General features: G+C 42.1%; 1 long non-coding RNA gene across 2 annotated transcripts; it reads left to right on the top strand.

Annotated features, from left to right (window-relative positions):
* Nucleotides 1-305: 305 nt before the first annotated feature.
* LOC146363644 (uncharacterized) lies at nt 306-3,298 on the top strand. Of its 2 annotated transcripts, XR_014799185.1 has the most exons (6): nt 306-376; nt 682-746; nt 1,524-1,653; nt 1,882-1,997; nt 2,657-2,745; nt 2,946-3,287. It is a non-coding gene; the product is annotated as an uncharacterized LOC146363644 (long non-coding RNA). The 2 variants fall into 2 exon arrangements; XR_014799184.1 differs by having other exon boundaries at nt 1,882-2,745; nt 2,946-3,298.
* The last annotated feature ends 12,076 nt before the right edge of the window (nt 3,299-15,374 follow it).

Below are 15,374 nucleotides of genomic sequence, written 5' to 3'. Positions count from 1 at the left end.
ATTATTGTGCGCTATGTTACTGTTAATTTGACTCTCTGCAGTGTTTAAATGCTTACATATACACAGACACAGTTACTGTCCCTCCACACGTATCAGTTCTGCTTCTATGCCCCATCTTTGTTTACTCTTTCCCACCTAACAAGTGCATAAATAAGATGTTAAAAACCTCATCATTATATCAAACATGATAGATTTGGGGGCAGTTTGTTTGGCACATGCTGACTGCATTCTAATTATAACCAGAAGAGGAGGCGAGAGCAGAGAACGAGAGTGCAGCAGTTTGGTGAAAGGAACAGGAAAGATGATGAAGAGGTGAGCATCCAAAAGACGAGCAAGAGGACAGTTTCAAAGCAGACATTATGGCACAATAAAAGCTGTAAGAGCAGAGATTCATTCATATCTTTACTATTTTTTCTTTAGCTTTTACTCCCGCTGCCTACAATAAATCCAAGATAAAGAACAAACAAGAACAACTCAAATTGCATTGATTGTTTAGTTCAGTGTCACTCTGGGATTGTTTGACATTTCATATAAATGTGACTCTAAAATATAGTCAATAATATTAAAAAGCTGCTGTTACTGAGTGAAACTTGAAGGATTATGATAAACTTCAGTTCTTACTGAATCTGTAACATTGCTTTTTTTAAAATTGTTAAATGACTTTTGTGTCACTGTGCACAGTGAAAAGCTCACCTGATGTAGTGGTGAGGCCATGTTCACCACTAGATGGAGACAACCTGGCACAGGTATTTTCTATACACTAAATTTCACACTGAAAAGCCTTGGTGGGAATTTTTGTTTCATAGAAAGTAAAGGAAAACATGTCTTGAGGTCTTTTTCCAGTGTTTTCAAAAATGTGTTTTTCAGATACACATCAAAACTTCACACAGACAAACACACACACAAAACAACAAAATATGTCAAATTACATGCACGTCTCATTCATTTTTTTGAGAATTTCACCACTTTTAGTTTTCATGGAAAATAACTTTGTCAGGTCAGTAAATAGCTGCCACATAAGTACAAATCTAAATCATACATGTGTATTATAGAAAAAAGCACAAACCGTTGTGCTGTTAGTTCATAATAAATGGGTAGGGGTGCATAGTCAGTAAAAGTCACCAAGGCTCTGCAGAGCTCCAAACCTGCTCTGCCACAGACAGAAGCAACAAAAATGTGCGCTGGGAGCTTCATGGCATGGATTTCTACAGCCAAGCAAATCTATATGTGTGTGGCCAAGAACCTTAGTCCATGTAGGGCATCGTAGCACAGTTTACTTGTGTCAGCTAGTGGGAGGGCAGAGAGGGCAGCCTTTACATTGTTTTATTGTAGAGTGACAGGAAGCTTCTAATCAAGCAGAAGTGTTGACGGAAACTCTATCAAAGGAAATACACTGATGAAAATCAAAGAAGAGAAATATTTATGTGATGTTCCATTTTCCTGAGAGCTGATTGGCTGTGATGACTCCTTCAGGTACTACATGCTACTTTGTCCTGCTAGTTAAGCCTGCTGTCTGTTCTCAGGCCTCCTCCTGTTTCACTGCCATATATCCATCACCAGAGGGCTCCACTGACCTGCCTGCTGACATCACAGCACACCCCTGTGTCATGTGACCTGGCTGGAGTAGCAAAGCTGGACTCAGACCTGGCCCAGGCAAGTTCAAAGGCAGCTGTGGTAGAGAGAGTATATGGGCTCAAATTGTGGTCATAAATATTTTGTACTTGTAAATCAGGATTTGTGTGTGTATGGGATCAGAACGATGCCACCTTGAAATGAAACCGAAAAAAATATTGTAACTGAAAAAAATATTGTAACTGAAATAAATGTACAACGCGGCTGCGGTCACGGACAAACTTGCATGTGTCTGTTCGGGAATGGCAGATGCTGAGAGGTCCAGCGTTTACATTACCGGCTATTTCAAAGTGACAGCCTGAGGTGTTCTTCAGTAAATTGGACTACCAGACAGGAGGACCTGAGGCCCCACCGTATTATTTTCGGTAAGTTAAATGTGTGTGTAAGCTAATCCGTAACTTAGGTCCTTAGGTGAGCACTCGGCTGTCGGGGAAACTTGTTTTGTAAAGTTCGTTTAGCTAACCCGTGCAGGTGAATGAATTTACCCTGACTAAAGAAATCAAGAGAAACGCAACGGGCTGCTCAGTGACTAACCACGGTTACTGTACTTTTATTATGAGTATTATACTGTAAGAGCAACAGGCTGGACTCTGCTTCTGCTCCTGTGCAGAGCTGATTATTAAATATGTGCAAACAGCAGCATGTTTTCTGTCGCTTTCCACATGTGGAACGACATTAACGCCAACTTTTAAAAACCTGGCACTTCAGTAACCCCTCATTAGTCAATAGCTACGGATTAAATAGCAAAGCCCGATACTTATGTACTGAAACCAACTACTTCCGCTTGTCAGCTTAAGTTAAAATGTTACATTTTTCCTCTGATTATTTTTTTAGCATTTTTTTTACTGAGTTTGTTGCAAATATTCAGGTTAAAAAACTGTCCAAATTATTTTTAATGAGTTATGTTCACAAAGTCACATGTGCAGTACTCTGTACAGCTTGCATCCTTTAGGACAAATAATTTGAAGCATTAATATTTCTTGTTCAATACTGAGCTGATAACACCTCCGTATGTTGTGACCAGGATGCAGCAGCAGACTGAACCTCGACTGAAACCTGCTCCATCATCTCATCTTTGCAGATGTCCATTTATAAAGCATCAACAACTCAAAGGTAAACATGATATTAGAAAATGTGTTAGTATATAAGGCCTTTAAAACAAATAAAAATAAACAGCTGTCGGCAGAACTGTAGGACTGAACAACTTCAGATCCCGAGTGTGTGAGGACAGAGAAGGATCAGCTCTATTTCAGATTTGAGAGATAAAACTTATATTTCAGTTTGTGATGATTCTGTTCTGTTTGTGATTACAGGAGCCGTCCTCAGATTCAGACCTCAGCACCACCCAGTGACAGCAGACAGATCATCCTATATCTTCACTCTTTGTAGTAACTCCAAAATTAACTGAAGAAAACAGTACAAAGGTTAAAGTACCACATCTGCTGTCAGTGAAAGCTGCAGCTGTTTTATTGATAAATTTAAAGACAAAAAGTCAAAAGGATTAATCACTCATGTAACTGTGTCACTATACATCAGCATTAACAGGACCTCAGTTCGGTGTTTCAGGAAACTGCTGATCTCAGACCTGCACAGCTTCTGTTTTAAACACTGAATGTAATCAGCTACATGAAGAGCACGTTTGAGTTTCTCTGATACAATTAAATAAAACCTGATTAAACTCAAAGGTTGTTACTTGTATTTGAACTAAAAACTTGTGATCTGGAATTCTTTCACTGTTTTTGACAATAGTGTTATTTATCATAAAGTAATTCAGAGTCATTCATACCAGAGTAACCAGAGAGCACAACATATATTTAACTTTCTACAGGACTTAAAGCTATTATATTATGTAAAAGTCCAGACCCTCTGAGGATTATCTGAGTACTTCTAACATTACACAAAGCAAAGGTCTCCATCAGTGTTCATGAAGTGCTGGGTTTATCCTTCTTGTGAGGGAGCTGCTGGTGAAGATCACGAGCCCTGCTTGATCCCGGCGATGAGTTTCAGTCTTCCTGGTGTTTGTGAAATGATGCCTCTCACTGTGGGTCAACAGAACATCTGGCACAGGACAGCTGTAATGAAAGAAATTGAAAAAGTTTTGAAAAAAAATCTTGGAAATGCCCTATATGTGAGAAGCAGATTTTGTAGATAACTAACAAGATAACTAAAGTATAATTTTCACCATACAATTACTACCTTGTCATCTCCTGCACTGTCTGTTTTGGGCTCTGGGCGTGTCCCTCCCAGCGCTCATGAGACTGCTTTGCTGCACTGTGGTATGAGGTGCTAACCCGTTGACAGTGTTGGGAAGGTTAATTTTAAAATGTATTCCACCAAAGATTATAGAAGTAACATATTCTGAATGCTTTACAGCTACATGAATTTCCTATTGCTGTGTGATTTATTACTATTACTGAAGGTTACTCTCCACACCAACACCAACTAGATGTTTAAATCTTAATATAAATGAGTAACAGCAGGTGGACATTAGGTAAGGCTGCACTTTTTGCAGCGATCTCGTATAGAAAACTATTCCGCGCGTATATAAAACAGGTCCGCGGCTCCGAACCGTAGTAAAGGGACCTCTGGCTAATACGTCGGGTTCTTCTTCTTTTTTTTCCTGGATCACCTGTTGAGAAAGAAAAAAGAAAACAAGCAGAAGAAGACTAGAGCAATAAAATAAACAACACCATGATGATCTATGGGAATATAACAGTAAATACTAAATGTTAAACATTATTGTGCAGCACGTAAGATCGACAGCGCACAGTGTGTTTTAAGGTAGGAGCCAAAAAGGAGCAGAGCAGCGGCGTTAAGGACGTCCTCGCCGTACCTGGGTCCATCAGGTCCTCCAGACGCGTGAGCAGTTTGGTGAGTTTCACCATTTGCTCCAGGAGCTGCGCCTGGATGACGGCCGATTCCAGCAATACCACCGTCTTTCACTCGCCCAGTTTGAGGACCTGCTGTCCCGCGTTGGTCCCAGCATTGCCCGCCTAGACACCAACTACAGACGCTCAATCCCACCTGCAGAGCGCCTGTCCATCTGCCTGAGGTTAGTAAAAGTGTTTAATACGGTAGTCCTTTATTGATACCTGTGCTAACATGGATGTGCTATGCTATCAATGAATGCTGTCGGTGTTTACTGATAGCAAGCTGTGGTACGGAGAAGACTGTTTAAAATATTTCTAGTGATACTCAGAAGGTCTCATCAAGTCCCAATTTAATTCGATTTATGCTGTTATCAGTGTTTGAATGATAGCATGGCTGTGGTGTCATATCAATGTATGCTCTCGGTGTTTGCTGATATCAAACTGTGGTATGAGGACCACTGTGGGTTAATCTTTGTAGTGATACTCACGCCTTTCTTTTTATTTAGACCTGGTTTAATTCTGGTATAGTTGAATATTTGTATATAATCCCAGCAGACTGTTTTAGATTATATCTAATATATATCATGTAATTATCCTTATAATTACAAAAGGTTTTATGTAAGATTTATGTTTTGTAATTTAAATCTGACATCACAAAAGTATTTTGGAATTTGAATAATGTATTTTGTAACTGCAGCATTTTGTCCAGGTTCCTTGCCACCGGGGACTCCTTCAGGACCATCACATTCAGTTTTCGAGTTGGTGTGTCCACGGTGAGCCAGATCACCCCCCAGGTAGCGACGTCCATCTGGGACTGTCTAGTGGACGACTTCATGGCTGTGCCTTCAACTGAAGACTGGCGGTCCATCGCAGAGGGATTCCAGGAGCGCTGGAACTTCCCTCTCTCCCTCACAGTAGAGGTTGTATCTGCGCTCCATGGAGCTCCGTCCTGAAATTGCGGAGAAGTGTGTGAAGGCAACGTGTGTTCTCCACAATTTTCTGCGCTGTTTGAACGAGAGAGGGCACCTGCTGTGGTGGAGCCGTTGCAAGGCCTGGGTCGTGTAGCAGCAAACAACTCCTCCAGAGAGGCTGTCCTGGTGAGGGAGAAGTTCATGGCCCACTTCTCGGCGGAGGGAGCCGTGTCTTGGCAACCAAAGGAGTAGCCTGTTTGAAGTCTGAGTGACTTCCCCACAACGGCTCTTTTAAGAGCCACCCACAAACCTCTAAAGAGTGTTCCTGTCTTTTTTAATTTTTCTTAATAAATGGAGCTCTACTCCAAAATAAACTAACCTCTCTTTACTCTCTTAAATAACTTGTCTTCACTATGTTCCTATATACAGTGTGATGCAACCGTTTGGGCAACCTTATTAATAGTCATTATTTTCCTGTATGAATCGCTGTTACAGTAAAAAATGTCACTTGCATATATCATATAGGAGACACACACATTGATATACACTAAATATTCATTTCATTTCTCTTTTTTTGTGTTGCCAATTTATGCACCTGCTTGATTTTGTTTGAACAGTTATTGCACACTTTCTGTAAATCCAGTGAACTTCATTTCACTTCTCAAATATCACTGTGTGTGTCTCTTATATGATATATTTAACTGACATTTTTTATTGTAACAACCAACGATTTGTACAGGAAAATAATGACTTTTCACAAGGTTGCCCAAACTTTTGCATCCCACTGTATTAGAATGTTTTGTCATTAGTATAATATTTGCTGTGTAGTAGAACTGAGACATTAGTCATTACAAATGTTTATTGGAAAAAATATATAAATTCACTAACAAAAACATTAAACATAAATATATAAAATGTAACTATTTACAGAGAGACAGGAATAGAAAGGACCCAGCTTGGAGTGGAAGAGCGTCAGGGAGAAGGAGGAGAAAAATAACAACATTGTTTCTGCCCTGGAGAGCTGCTGCCTCATCAGACAACGACTGATTGCTAGGGTCCACGGCAGTGATGAGCTTTTCCTCCATACTGAATGAAGAATGAAGGGCTTTGGCTGGACCTGCCCCTTTGACCTAGGTCAGAGCCACGTCACCAAGCTCCTGATTGGTTGTCGCAGTGCGATTTGACGCTGGAGTTCAGATTTTTCCAACTCGAGCGGTAGACGCGAAACGCGCGTATGCACAAAATGCAACACAAAAACTGACGCGCGTGGTTTTATTCGCGAGCCAAACGTGCCAGACGCAGTACACTGATGCCCGTTTCACGCGTTTTCGCGATACAAATCTGCTTCCAAATTTTCGCGGGACACGCAATCGTGTTCTCTGATTGGATAGTTAAATTTGTGATTGACATGACATTGGCCAATCAGATGAGAGGAAGAAAAATAGGGTCAAAATTCGTACTTGTAACTTGAAAGTTTAGTGCAGACTTTCACACGTATTTTTTGGATAAGTCCACACACAAGTCTTTTTTACACACACAAATCTTTTTTACACACACAAATCCTGATTTACAAGTACAAAACTGATTTACAAGTACAAAATATTTATGACCACAATTGAGCCCATAGTAGTAAAGCACTGGAAGGATGAGGTGGAAACAGGAAGTGTGTAGATTCAGTGGACTTGGCATCCTTCATCTGCCTCCATGCTCTCTTTACTGGTCTTCTAAAAACTTCTCCTGTAGCTGTTTAAATGTTTAGGATAGCATTTAGAATTCAACGTTTGTCATTACACATGTCTAAATACAGGGTAACAAAATACAGTTTGCATCTAATCAGTAAGTGCAATAAGAGCAGATTATGTATAAGTTCAGTAGAGAGCAGATATACAGATGTACTGTTGTATACATATGTACAGACATACAGATGGTGTAGCATACAGATGTTCTGTATTGCTGTACAGATGGGCAGCTATACAGGTGTACTGTGAACAAATATACAGATGTGCTACATATATGCAGATGTATCGGTGTGAGGTAAACAGATCCAGAGAGTGCTATGAATATATCTACAGCAGTGGAAGCGTAGCTCTCTGAACAGACTGTAACAGTGAACAGTGTAGGCACTATAACAGAGACTCTGTCAGTGTCCTAAAACTATTGCAGTAACCAATGTGAGCATGTGGTGAATGTTGAGAATGACATGATCATGGTCACTGGGAGGAGGAGTGTGGAAGGGATCAGTGAGTGTGGATGGAAAGGTTCAGCGGGGACTGAGTTCAGTAGGGTGACAGCTGTGAGGAAGAAGCTCTTCCTAAACCTGCTGGTTTTAGTCTGAAGGCTCCTGTAGCACCTTCTGGAGGAGAGGAGCTGGAGGAGTTTATTGGCAGGATGAGAGGAGTCCCTGAGAATGATGCGTGCTCGGCATAGACATCTCTTCTTGTGGACATCCTCAATGGCAGGAAGTGAAGTCCCTGTGGTGAAAACTGCCCAACCCACTGCAGTGCCTTGTGGCCAGCAACAGAGCAGTTCCCATACCAGAGAGTGACACAGTTGGTCAGGATGCTCTCTATCACATAGTGGTAGAAGTTAACCAGTATGTCAGCAGACAGGTGGTTCTTCTTCAGTGTCCTCAAGAAAAAGAGGCGCTGATGGGCCTTCTTGACCAGGCTGGAGGTGTCAGTTGACCAGGACAGATTCTCAGAGATGTGGGTCCCCAAGAACTTGAAGCTGGAGACCCGTTCAACAGCTGTGCCATTTATGTAGATGGGGACATGGGGGTCTCTGTTCTCCCTCCTGAAGTCCACAATGAGCTCTTTGGTTTTGCTGGTATTCAGGAGCAGGTTATTGTCAGCACCACACAGGTAGGTGCTTTACCTCTTCCCTGTAACAGACTCATCATTGTCTCTAATGAGACAGTCACCGCGGTGTCATCTGCAGACTGGATGATGAAGTTGGATCCGTACCCAGGTCTGCAGTCATAGAGGAACGGGCTTAGCACACAGCCCTGTGAAGTGCCAGTGTTGAGTGTGATGGTGGTAGAGCAGTTATGACCTGGCCTAACATGCCGAGGACCACGTCGCCGCCTCACAGATAGTGGAGAGGGAGGCGCCTCTCCACAAAGCCTAGGAAGTGGCCACACATGGAACGATGGTGGCACTTTGTAATTCCCAGCAGCAGCCATCCTCTGCTGCCAATGTTAGTCCAATAATCACACAACTGGTATGTTAACTCCAACTTTAATGGTTGCCTTCTTTCGTTCCTCCACACAAGGAAAAAACTGACCCTCCAAAAACTCCCACTTCCCCTTCCCGCCTGCGCGTAGCCATGCCCCCCTTCACTGGACACTTGCGCAGTGGGACAGATACATCTTAACACCAGAACCGTTCCCTGTAGGGCCCGCGTGCTGCAGACCACCCTGTCCGCAGTGTTGGGGAGTAACGTAATACATGTACCGCCGTTACATATTTTTAAAAAAAATATGAGTAACAGTTACCATTTAAAAAGGTGGTATTTAGAATACAGTTACCTTGTTGAAATAAATGGATTACACAGCAGCATTTTCCTGTTTTATACTGTGGCGGGTCAGGACTCTTTGGGTTTTGTTTGACAGCTACGTTCTGTTGTTCCAGGCGGCAGCGTTATGGTTGCCATGGTTACAGGGTGACGCGCTCTCTCTGCGACTGTGCGTTTCCTGGGTGAGAGAGCGCCTTTTTGTTTTTTGGGAGAAACGTTTCGTCACCCATCCAAGTGACTTCTTCAGTCTCAGCTGACTGCAGGTTTCCCCAATCTTTTAAACAGTACATTTGTATAATGACTGAAACCAGCACCACTGAGGGAACAATGGGCTGGGAGGTCAGACAGCCGCAATTACTTCATAAAACACGTGAAATAGGTTGAGTTCGCCGAAAGGAACTGTGTTTGGATTGGTTTTAGAAGTGGCCGTGAAATACTTCGTGACAAATTAGCGCGCAAATGTCTATCTGTGTGTATGTATATGTGTGTTTGGGAGTAAGTTGATTTTACAGCACAATACGCCGCTGAACTACTTCCATTGTTTTTTTTTATTGTTTTCTTTGCTTGAGGCTCACGTACTGGTGACAAAAGGGAAAGGTTGAGTTCCGCCTCATAAAACTGACACCGCTCCGTGCGCGGAGTAGAAGGGCGTGTCAGCCACCACCCTGAAGTCAAGCGTGCCAGTGACGGCCCAGCAAAATCTTTGACAATGGAGAATAAACAAGAAAAATTAACACCTGATGAGAAATGTTTAGAAAAACAACAAACCAGAGCAGGACTAATCCAAAAGAAAGACAGAGGAATGCATAGTGGAACAGCATGAGGTCGAGGTAGGCCTTGGTCAGAGGGCCCGGTGGCGCCAGTGTCCGGCAGCCTCGCCTCTGTCAGTGCGCCCCAGGGCAGCTATGGCTACAATGTAGCTGCCATCACCAGTGTGTGAATGTGTGTGTGAATGGGTGAATGACTGAATGTAGTGTGAAGCGCTTTGGGGTCCTTAGGGACTAGAAAAGCGCTATACAAATGCAGGCCATTTACCATTTACGCACACACACCAAAAAAGTGGCTTTAGCACTGCATGCTGGAGGTGTGGAAAAGAGGGACATTTTGTACGTGACTGTAAGAAACAAAGAAGCAGTTCAGACTAGGAAGAACATAATAATCCCTCGTCAAGTAAAAGATTAGAGATCAAAGTTTAAAAAGGGCTGGATACAGACCCAACTGAGTATATATAAATACAAGAGGAATAAAGTCGAATAAACAAAAGGCTAAATTAAATTAGAGCTTAGAGCTCTTTAATGTATTCAAACTAATAATAGGAAGGATAACAACCTGTAAAGTGGATGTTTTCAGAAAAGAAATAGTAAGTGAATGTTTTAGTGTGTTAATACAGGTGGATTTCTCTCAACCTGGAAACCTGAGTACAGCGGCAAAAGGATGGATTAACAGAATTGGGACGACAGAAAGGCCAAGCTCTGGCTCAAAAGTTTACAGCTTGACCTCACTTTGTCCCCACCCTGAAAAGAAGCTTAAAGGACATCTTCTCCTCCAGTTATCGGTTACCATCACTGGAAATTTTCAGGCAAGTTTTTGGCTGAATTGTTATTGGCACCATGTGTCCCTGAATCTCACAAGCAAGCTCTGACTCCTGGCTGAAGACATGGAATGCTGTTATTTAAGGTGGGAAATCAAAATTTGGGAAACAAAATAAAAACACACACACTCCCAGAGAAATGTATGAGAAAGGCACGTGTTAGAGAAATGCCTTGTTTGAGAAAAAAGTTAAAATAACCCACCCACAAACGCACACACACGCAATGAAAAAACAGCTTACATTCATGAACACGTGAAGATTTTCCAGCAAGGTTAAAAAGATAAACTTAACATACACCTGTTGTTAAATGATAAAGTTTATCCACTACTAACAAATAAACTCTCTGGGTTGCAGGACAACAACTTAACTTCAAAAAGAAAGACACTGGTCTGAACAACCAGTGATGAAAGAACAAATTTAGTGGTTAAAAGAGTCAAATTGTGACATGCTTTCTGCTGATTGATTAATACAAGTGATTACTGAATGAAGGAAAATGCCTTTTTTGGGCTTTTAAACATGATCTTAAGAATTTTAACATGTACCTGTGTTGTCCTGTCAGCTTGGTGGGTTATGAGTTGATTATATGGTGAGAAAAATCAAAAAAAAGGGGGAGAGAAGGCTGACACAGGGCCTGGCCCGGTGTTTCTCCCCTCTCTGAATAACACAGCCAACACAACATCATTTTCCTGTTCGTCTGTTTTTGTTTTGTTTTTGTTTTTTCTCTTCATGCTTGATTACAGGCTGACCTGGACTCCTGCTCTCCCCTCTACCATCTTTGCTCTCCCCTCTACCATCTTTGCTCACTCCTCTACCATCTTTGATGTGACCCTGACCAAATGCTACAGCAGCTGGACCCACAACAACAACCTGAAAATGTCAACAGAGCTGCAGGAAAGCGATCTCATGCAGCGGAGACGGAGAGCGTTAAACCCAAGGCCCGTTTCACTACACGGGGGAGATTTCCAGACAGCTTGAGCCGACAGAGCTGTGACGAGACGCCCATTAAGCCCGGATGAAAAGTGAGGGCGAACAAAAGAATGCTGACCTTAACAACTCTGCATTAAAACTGTGCAGGACAGTGACGGACCAACACGGATGATCGGGCAGCAAAAAGGGCGTGCCAGAGACAGGAGGAGTAACTGAGGTCAGGAGGCACCTCAGAATGGACAAAAGCACCAGAAGAAAATAAGCTGAAGGCACAGGTGTCGGGGCTCGGCCAGGAGCTGACCTCTGAGAAGAGCCGGACAGCAGAGCTGCAGAAGGCCGTGGAGCAAAGCAAGGAAAACATCAATGGACTTTAATCTGACGTGTACGGAAAAGACTCTGAGGTTTCTGCCCTCAGTAAGAGCTCAAGGCATCAGAGCAGAAACTGAACATGGCTCAGGAGGAGCTGGCTGCTAATCGAACCCATCAGTCAGGCTTGGAGTCCCAGATACAGGACTTGAAATCAGGCCGGAGCTTGCTGGAGAAGGAGGTCGCCAAACGCGACGAGAAGCTCCAACAGCAGGAGCAAGCCCTGAAGGAGCTACAGAAGCAAAAGGGTCAAGTTAAGGAGGAGCTGGACAAGGAGAAGATGCAGGACACTGGAGAAAAGGACTGCCTCAATTGGGGCCAGAACCAGTATGGACAGAACTTTGAGCAGCAGCACCAATGGATGCAAACAGACTGAAATGGAGGAGGGCAGGACCCCAGGGCACGCCTCAGGCCGTGGTTTACCCAGAACACCAGAACAGGAAAGTGATGAACACAGACACACACATCTACATACATTGACTCAGAATGAAGAAACACACATATGAACACATCTGCACTCGTTGATTGAGTGAGAAATGACACACACACGCACACAAATCGAAATGCTGATTCAGTTCACTGAGAAGTGATCCACACACACACACACACACACACATGCACACGCTTGTGCAATGAAGAGTGATACACACACACACGCTGCTGCAATGAAGAATGCTTTACTAACAAATGCTTATGCTGACACGCAAAATGCTGCACACAAACGTCCAAATACAGAATCTGTTACAACAACAAGAAGCCATTGATTGTTTATTGGTTAAATGCATTTCATGTCACCCAGAGGGCATTTGTGTAGATTTAGGGGACGGGGTCTAAAGCAGTTTGGTTATGAAAACAATGTCTGTGCGTGATGTCTGTTTATGGCTCAAGGCCTTGACTGAATTGTTTGCTGTGCTTCACACAGCCTGATAAGGAGCAGTGGTACAGAGTGAAAATGATGAATTAACGGTGTGAGTTTTATTCCGGAGCGCCACATTTTGTGATTGAGATTTAATTGAAGGAGGAACACACTGGAAAAAAAGGGGACAGCCCTTGGATTTACGTAAGCATCTCGCGTGTATTTAACACAATTGCATCAGGCTTTAAAGATCTGTACGAAATTCAACAACTCAATTTGTTCTCGTTGAGATGACACGATACGATCTAATAAGAGTGGTTAGCTGCTGAACTCACGGAATCCACAACACCGCATAAGATTTCAAACTGCAGGAAAATCCCTGGAGTTATAAGAGGCAGACAACGACACACACACCACATGCATGCTGTTGCTATTTATTGTGGATTAACCTGTCAAGGGCAAGAACAAAAGAATTCTGCATCAAATACAGGAAATCATAGCTTTCCTGTATTTCCTAGATTGTTGGCATGCTGGTTGGTGCTGTTGCTCCACAGTAAGAAGGTCCTGGGTGCAGGTCCACAGTCTGGCTAGTTTGCAGTGGTTTCTCTCTGGGTATTCTGGTTTCCAGTGTGAGAGGAAAAGTCATGCAGCTATTAGAGCTAGGTTAATTGATGATTCTAAATTACCCGTGAATGTAAGTGTAAATGGTTGTTTGTTTCTATGTGATAGACTGGTGAGCTGTCCAGGGTGTACCCTGCCTGGTAACCTATCACTTCAGAGTTATTTCCCAGCCCTGCTGCAACCAGGAGAAAGATAGGAGGATGGTAGTTGTTGTAGACCTATTCAATTTTTATGGTAACCAGGATCTAGACTCTGTTGAACCGCATGCAATATGAAGACAACATGTAGTATTTAAGTGACCAAGTAGTATTTGAATAAAAGTTATTGAATAGTGTTGAAATAAACTGACAGAATTGAAGGATTAGAATATTCCAGGAGCTCAACTTACTCCATCTGAACATGTTTCAATCGTGTTTTAGGAACACAAAATGCAGGTTTACTGAATATGGAAAGGTTGTGTTGATTTAACTCAGTTGTTTAAGTTTCTGCCAAAGCAAAACATTTGTGTGCAACCAGTGTCCACTATTGAATCAAGTAAATCCAACATGTTTTTTTTCAGTGCAATAAGGAGTTACGGTCCCTGTATTCCTGCACAATATTGTCCCGGGAGGGAGAAAAACTTTCTGGTGAAGTTTTGGTTGATTTTTGGGTTTTGCTTAACACTAGGTTGATTTCATCAGTGAGGTTTGGATTGTTTTCTTTCTCTAAGAGAGAGAAAGATGGTTTTATGCTTGGACATGTTTGCAATGGGCCCCAGTATTTGTTATTATATGAGTATTTTATTGGTTACGTTTGTTTTTGCTTTTGTTACAGTGCACTGAGATAAGAACATCTGAGAGGTGTGATCCACCGGTGGTGATATTTTGGTATTTTGTGAGTTCCTGATTTAACAAATCAGCTCTTTAATCTAGGCCTGAGAGATTGAACTTTAAAGCGCTATAAAATATTCTTACTGAAAACAGTCGCAAAGTGTTTTTCTCCATGATTATAATGGGCTCTGGAGAAATTCACTTATATGGGACATTGATCACATGAGAAGTCCTGAGCCTAAAAGGATTGCAGCGAGTCAATCCAGTCAAAAAACAAGGAACTGTTTTCCTTTAAAATGATGACGTCATCTTGCTGGTGATGGAGGCTCGAATAGGTTGCGCGTGAGACTCCATTATCAGCAACTTCTGGTATGAATGTGTGTGGATGTATGCATGTGACTGGACTGTGATGGACTGACGACTAAAAGTTTTAACTGACTTGATACTGAGACAAAAACGGTGCCGACTTTAGGATTAGTAAATGTCCACAAACAATTCACCCAGCCTGTAAAAGAAGGGTGGATGTTTTGTCTTGCTTTGTTTTGTTTTTGCAGGAACAGAAGGATGACAGAGACTAAAGGGGATGGCTGTAGCTTCACATGAGTGTGAACTGCAGACTGAACCCTTTGGTTGCTAATTTTGAGTTACTGATGTTTGCATTAAGGAAACTGTGTTTTATTAGCTGTGTTTCGATTAATGTATCACATTATATTGTTGGGAAGGTTAAATGCTAAAGTGAAGAAAAGGTTTGATTTCACTCATGACTGAACATGTTATTATTAACCATAGCAGGCCACTGTAAAAAGTCAATTAACTTTTATAGAGGAAAAAGCCAAAACTTTAACAATACCTATGAATAACAGGGGAATGATAGCCTTGTCACATTCAAAATGGAGATATGTAACAATAAACACGGGTCCCCGTCATTTAGGTTCTTTCTTGAAATAGTCAGCAATTTTAAAGTAGAATAGAACCGACAGGGGCATGTGCTGAGATGTGGTGCTGCACAAGAACAACAGCAAATTAAAGAAAGAAAAATTATTGTGTGGAATATCACCAAAAGTGGGAAAGGTAATCCCCGATGGGGGTGATAACACCATAACTTTCGCTTATGGTCAAATTCTTAAAATTAGACCCCAAACATGAAAAATTCTTCAAACATTTAGATACAGAGCGGAATTCTGGATAAACATAATGTAGCAAACCACATAAGGATGGAGCGTTGGAATCGATAAGATGGTAAAATAAAACACAGTAAAAATGTTGATCATGTTGATT

This window comes from Perissodus microlepis, chromosome 22 (genome assembly GCF_051167445.1).
Source record: "Perissodus microlepis isolate ML-2025 ecotype Zambia chromosome 22, ASM5116744v1, whole genome shotgun sequence".
Lineage (NCBI taxonomy): Eukaryota > Metazoa > Chordata > Actinopteri > Cichliformes > Cichlidae > Perissodus > Perissodus microlepis.
Note: the sequence above shows the minus strand (reverse complement) of the source record. Positions and strands in the feature narration are given on the sequence as shown.